The following is a 6021-nucleotide window of genomic DNA, read 5'->3' as shown; positions in this document are numbered from 1 at the left end:
GATTCTAGCTTTATTTTGAGGCTAATTGCAGCAGGAGGCAGGAAAGGGAAGAGGAGAAAGATTAACAGCAGGACACAGCTGAGAATGTCCTGGTGGAGGAAGTTGCAGTGATGGAGCCAGGAGCAGAGACCTGGGAGAAGAGATGTAGCTAACAGATTTAGGGGGCGATGGTCTGTGTGCCCTGTGATCCTTCCCCCTGGTCCTCTTCACTCTTCAGGAAAACTACACAAGTCACATATGCTTGGTTCACTCTTCTTCTTCTTCTTCTTCTTCTTCTTCTTCTTCTTCTTCTTCTTCTTCTTCTTCTTCTTCTTCTTCTGTGGGTGTGTGTGTGTGTGGGGGTGGGGTGGGGAGTGTCGGTCATGGGGAGCTGCTGGTGAACATGGTGGTATTGGTTCCAGGAGGAAGCAGTGAAAGCTACTGGGAGGCTCAGGACCAGCAGAAGTGCCAGTGTCCAGGGAATGGAAAATATTAGATGGCCAGATTTGATCATGAGCCCATGCAGGACACTTAGCGATTCCAAGCAACACTTGGGATATCATAAAGGTAATAAGAACCAACAAATACAGGTTTTTGCTGGAAGATATAGGAAGCTTGGGGAAGAAGACTATAGGAAGAATAGAGGGAGCTCTTCTGCCTCCAGTTGTGATTTTCAGGTACAGAATTTCTCCTCTTCACAGCAGGCACAGCAGTCTGGCAAGTTAATCCCCAACCACTCTTGTTTCACTTGCTGGAAAGGTAAGTCAAGAAGCCCTGGGGTGGGGTGTGACCTCAGAGGATGTTTAGGCAGTAAAGACACTCATGTACTGCCAAGTAACTTAGAGAGGAACTCACAGGTTTTCTTGATGTAAACGGTAGAAATCCTGATACATTTGATGGCTGCTTTAAGTTTGTTCTTTAATTGGAAGAAAAAGAACATTAAATTTGAGAAACACTGTCCTAAACTCTGGTTCCTGGGTTAAATGAAAAACAATGGTGTGTGTGTGTGTGTGTGTGTGTGTGTGTGTGTGTGTAAGAGAGCGAGAGGGAGGGAGGGAGGGAGAGAGAGAGAGAGAGAGAGAGAGAGAGAGAGAGAGAGAGAGAAACAGAGAGAGAAACAGAGAGAGAGAGAGAGAGAGAGAGAGAGAGAGAGAGAGAGAGAGAGAGATTTCCAGAGAGCAAGTAAGGGAAAGAGGAGGAAAGCTCTGAAAACTGGGAATAAATGTTTTCCCCTGAAAACATCTGGGCAAAGGTGGGGTGATTATAGGGAGAGTGGAAATGCCACAGAAAGCTGAGGGGCTGGAGATGCCACATCTGCGAGATGTGTACACACTCACACAAGTCTATGTAGACACATGGGACTGTGTTTATTTATATACACTGGCGCTTAAGGCGACTACATCATTTAAAGCAAAATTTTAAATCAAACTTTAAACTGTATAACTTTATTTTACTTCCACTGCATAGGAAGGGACTCTCCTAGGATATCCCCTTTCACTAAGGATTTCCTCTTTCTTTCTCTCCTGTGTACCCTGGCTATTCCAGTCCATAGTACTGTCTCCTAGAAATGCAAGTTCTTCTGCAGCTAAAATGGACATTTTCTATATCTTGCTCACCTGAAAGGTCCTTTTGATCAATTTTCATATCTCAAGAATGAGTTCAAATGAACTAATCTGATCTGAGGCAAGCCACCACTGACTTCTAGTGTTGCTTCTTCTCCCAGATGACCTACATAGATGTAAGATAAGATATACTGTGTGTATATTTTTTTGCAATACGGAACCTTTGTTTTTTAGGTAATTTCTGTACATCTGGAGTATGAGGGTAATTCTTTTACAAATGAGACTGACTACTAGAAGAAACAATGACAAAACTCCACAGGGGTTTAAGCTCCAAATCCAGCCAAGAAGTTTGTTACAATCTCAGCTTTGCACCTGACTGTTCTGAGACCTTTCCACCAGCCCTGACATTGCTAAACAGGGCTTGGTGCTGGCTGATAACAGGAGACAAAAAAGTACTCTCAAACTTTGTGGTCTTGCTGGGTTCCATTTTACCAAGATTCTCCCTTACACCGACATAAATAGTCACTTGTTCTTCAATGGCCATGGGAGAATACTCTGCTTGCTTCAGAACTTAGATGCACACCAAGAGTTATTAAGTGGCAGGCAGCATTGAGATCAGAACAGTATTGAGCAAAAGCAGCAACTCTTGATACCAATTCCAGCTTCATGGTGCCTGCCACCTGCTTCACAGCCCTGCGTTGGGCAGCAGATACACCTCAGAACATAGACAAACCAATGTTTTGTTTGTCCCTCCCTCCCTCCCTCCCTCCCTCCCTCCCTCCCTCCCTCTTTCTTCTTTCTTTCTTTCTTTCTTTCTTTCTTTCTTTCTTTCTTTCTTTCTTTCTTTCTCTTTCTTTCTTCTTTCTTTCTTTCTTTCTTTCTTTCTTTCTTTCTTTCTCTTTCTTTCTTCTTTCTTTCTTTCTTTCTTTCTTTCTTTCTTTCTTTCTTTCTTTCTTCTCCTCTCCCTCTCTCTCTCTCTCTCTCTCTCTCTCTCTCTCTCTCTCTCTCTCTCTCTCTCTCTCTCTCTCTCTCTCTTCCTTCCTTCCTTCCTTCCTTCCTTCCTTCCTTCCTTCCTTCCTTCCTTCCTTCCTTCCTTCCTTTCCTTTCTTTCTTTCTTTCTTTCTTTCTTTCTTTCTTTCTTTCTTTCTTTCTTTCTTTCTTTCTTTCTTTCTTTCTTCAAGAATATTTTTCCATTGATATTTTTAGAGAGAATAGGAAGAGAGAGGGAGAGACAGAAACATCGATGTGAGAAAGACACATCAATTGGCTGCCTCCCACATGTGCCCTGACTGGGGGCTGGGCATCGAGCCTGCAACTGAGGTATGTTCTGGATGATGAATACACAAGCTCAATAGGCTCCAAATTTCCAGTCCAGTGGTCTCCACCAGAAGTACTTATGTACAGCAAGTTCAACAGCAAATCTGACATTTGGGCTTTTGGGGTTTTGATGTGGGAAATTTACTCTCTGGGGAAGATGCCATATGAGAGATTTACTAACAGTGAAACTGCTGAATATATTGCCCAAGGCCTATGTCTCTACAGGCCTCATCTAGATTCAGAAAGGGTGTATACCATCATGTACAGTTGCTGGCATGAGGAAGCAGATGAATGTCCCACTTTCAAAGTTCTTCTGAGCAACATTCTAGATGTCATGGATGAGCTTACCAATAAGCGTTCTAGTTCTACTCTCTTCCACAAACTCTAATTTCACTTTCTTGAGGCAAACCAAAGCTACAGGCCCTGGAGCCTTTGTGCTCTGGCTGAATACACAAAGGCCCCTTCTCTATATCTAGGGCTGCCTCTCTTCTTTGATTCCCTGGGATAGTACCTTTTGAGCAAAGGCCAAGGAATTATGGTGCCTGGTACTGTCCCCCAGAGAGGAAATTTCCCAAGAGTATTAAGACAGACTGAATTTGGGATGGAAAGTTTTGGGGAGGGAAGGGTATATAGCCTCATGAGGGTTCCAACAGCTCTTTTGGGTATGCATTAGAGCTTGCTGGGAGGGAGGCCGAATTTGGCAAGAATAAAACAGTGTCATAAAAATGGGAGGAAAGGGTGTTTTCATATAAAATTAGTGGAAAGCAAAAAAAAAACCCCAAACAAACACACACACACACACACACACACACAGACACACACACACACACACAAACAAAACAAAACACGAAAAAAACAAAACACAACCCCCCCCAAAACAAACAAACAAACAAACAAACAAACACACCAATGTTAATGGCAGGGTGGATACTTCTGTAGAACAGTTCTGTTTCCAAGATCTGTCTGTCAGCGATGGAAATGGCATTCATTGGATGTAAGCAGACACATGACCAGCTTGTGTTTCTGTGACTGTTAAAGCAGTCAAGGAGCCACCACCAAAAGAATCATTCATTTTGGCTGCTCTTTCTAGCACATGGGAATGCAGACAGAAAACACATGAGAATAGGCCTCACGACCAGGGATTGGCACACAGCAAAAACATCTGGCGATAAGCAACAGCAGGTTTGAATAAGTCGCCATAGATGATCAAAGCATGTTTGCCATTGTCCCTAAAATTCTCTCCTATAAAACAGCCAGAATAAGGAGCCAGGCACTGCAGTGGGGCAGCATCTGAAACCACTATGGTGTTCTTCATGGCATCTGCACTTTTAAGTCTCTTCACCAGCTGGGCACCTGTGGATCTCTTCTGACCAGTAACAGTGTAGATATAGCACAGCTTCTTTTTTTCAGCAGATCCATCATTGAAACATTTCTGGTTAATGATTGTGTCGCTAGCAATTGATGTTTTGCCAATCTGTCGGTCACCAATAATCAGCTCACACTGACAACAACCATTGGCACCAAGCTATCAACAGCCTTAATGCTGGTCTGCCTTGGTTCCTGCACAGAAACTTGAGGAATGATCACAGGGGTTTTCAGGCCAGCTCACCCATGGGTCTTGGAACCAACTGGACCCTTTCCATTCATGGCATGGTTAAAGGCATCTACTACATGATGTAATAGCTCCTCAACAATGGGAACATCCATAATGGCTCCTGTGCACTTCACAATATTTTCTTCCTTAATTAGTTTATCATTTCTAAACACATCACTAACATTGTCGAGTTCAATAACTGAAGAAAATTCTAGCATTTCTTCTGCTTGAACATTCCTCAGCCCATGTACTCAGGCAATACCATCATCAATACTTAAGACATGCCCAGTCCCTTCACGGTCAAAGAGTTATGAGCTCCAAAAATCTGCTCTTCAATAACAGAGCAGTGGCAGTGCCAATCTTCTTAAGACGAGTGTTAGAGACATGGAGATTACTTGCAGCAATGAAGGATGACCCCAAAGCAGTTCTGGAGACAAGCCTGGCCCGCTGAGGAAGAGTGCCGGCCACAGTTACGGCACCGCACATGGACATTTTTCAGCTTCTCAGTAGTTCCTCTGCAGCCGCGGCCTCTGGACTAACTCAGATATGGTTTTTAACTTATCCCCAGAAAAGTGGCAAACAATAGAAATTTTGGGTATCAGAGAAGGCAAAACAACAACAAACCCCCAAAATATTCCACTGCCTATAAAATTATATTTATTATTAAATTGTAAAATATTAATAAATTACTATTAAAAGGAAGAGCTAACACTTATAAAACACCTACTAGGTGCTAGGCACTGTTCTCAGTGCTTTGCATGTATCTATTTAATTTTCAGGACAACTCTATGGAATAAGATCTATTTCACCCCCATTTTGCAGAGGAGGAAATTGATGCAGAGAGGGACTGAGCAGCTAGCCCTAGATTTGACAGCTAGGAAATGGTGAAGTTGGGGTTTGAACTCATGACCTGGCTCTAGAGTCTGTGCTCTGTCAGAGTCAGTGACCTTCCCCCCCCCCCTCCCCCGGGGAAATGGGTGATGGGGATAGCTGTTATGAATTTCTCAGATTTCCACAGAATAGAACCATCTACAGTTTTTCATGGGAATGAGGCAGCTTCCAAGTTGAGAGATATCTTAGAGCTTTTGTTTTGACACTAAGAAGTTAGGTCACTTTTTTTAGAACTCAGTTTTCTCTTCAGTAAAACAAAGAGGAAGGATTAGATATCATCAGCCTTCCTGCACTAAAATGCTGATCTCTAGGTGCCTGTGAAGGAGAAGCAGGCCAGTTTCTGCTTCCTTCACCCTTCAAGCTGAGAGCTGCGGGTAGGGTGTCCAGTGCCTAACCTGGTAATAAGAAATTAGGGTTACAGCTCCAGGAAGCCTCGACCTTTTCCTAAGAAAGAAACAGTTGCCTATTGTGCGCTGTGTGTTTTAAACAGATTATATAATCAATTCTCAGAGTAAGCCTGTGAAGTAGATAGCATTGTCTCCTTTTAGAAAAATGAAGCTAAGCTTTTTCTCCTTCCATTGAGCACGCCCATGTCTTTCCCTAGTCCTTCCCCTCCTCCCCCGCTCCCCACCCCAACCTTACCATTAGCTTCCTCACTCCCAAGCTCCAACGGCCCTT

General features: G+C 43.4%; 1 pseudogene across 1 annotated transcript; it reads right to left on the bottom strand.

The window, feature by feature from the left end:
• Positions 1–1864: 1864 nt before the first annotated feature.
• Positions 1865–4944, bottom strand: LOC311619755 (ATP synthase subunit alpha, mitochondrial-like; annotated as a pseudogene). The gene is made up of 2 exons: positions 3754–4944; positions 1865–2256 (listed from the first exon to the last, which is right to left on the bottom strand). The product of its transcript is annotated as an ATP synthase subunit alpha, mitochondrial-like (transcript).
• Positions 4945–6021: the final 1077 nt, after the last annotated feature.

Source organism: Pipistrellus hanaki (assembly GCF_964339955.1).
Source record: "Pipistrellus hanaki genome assembly, chromosome: 3".
Classification (NCBI taxonomy): domain Eukaryota; kingdom Metazoa; phylum Chordata; class Mammalia; order Chiroptera; family Vespertilionidae; genus Pipistrellus; species Pipistrellus hanaki.
Note: the sequence above shows the minus strand (reverse complement) of the source record. Positions and strands in the feature narration are given on the sequence as shown.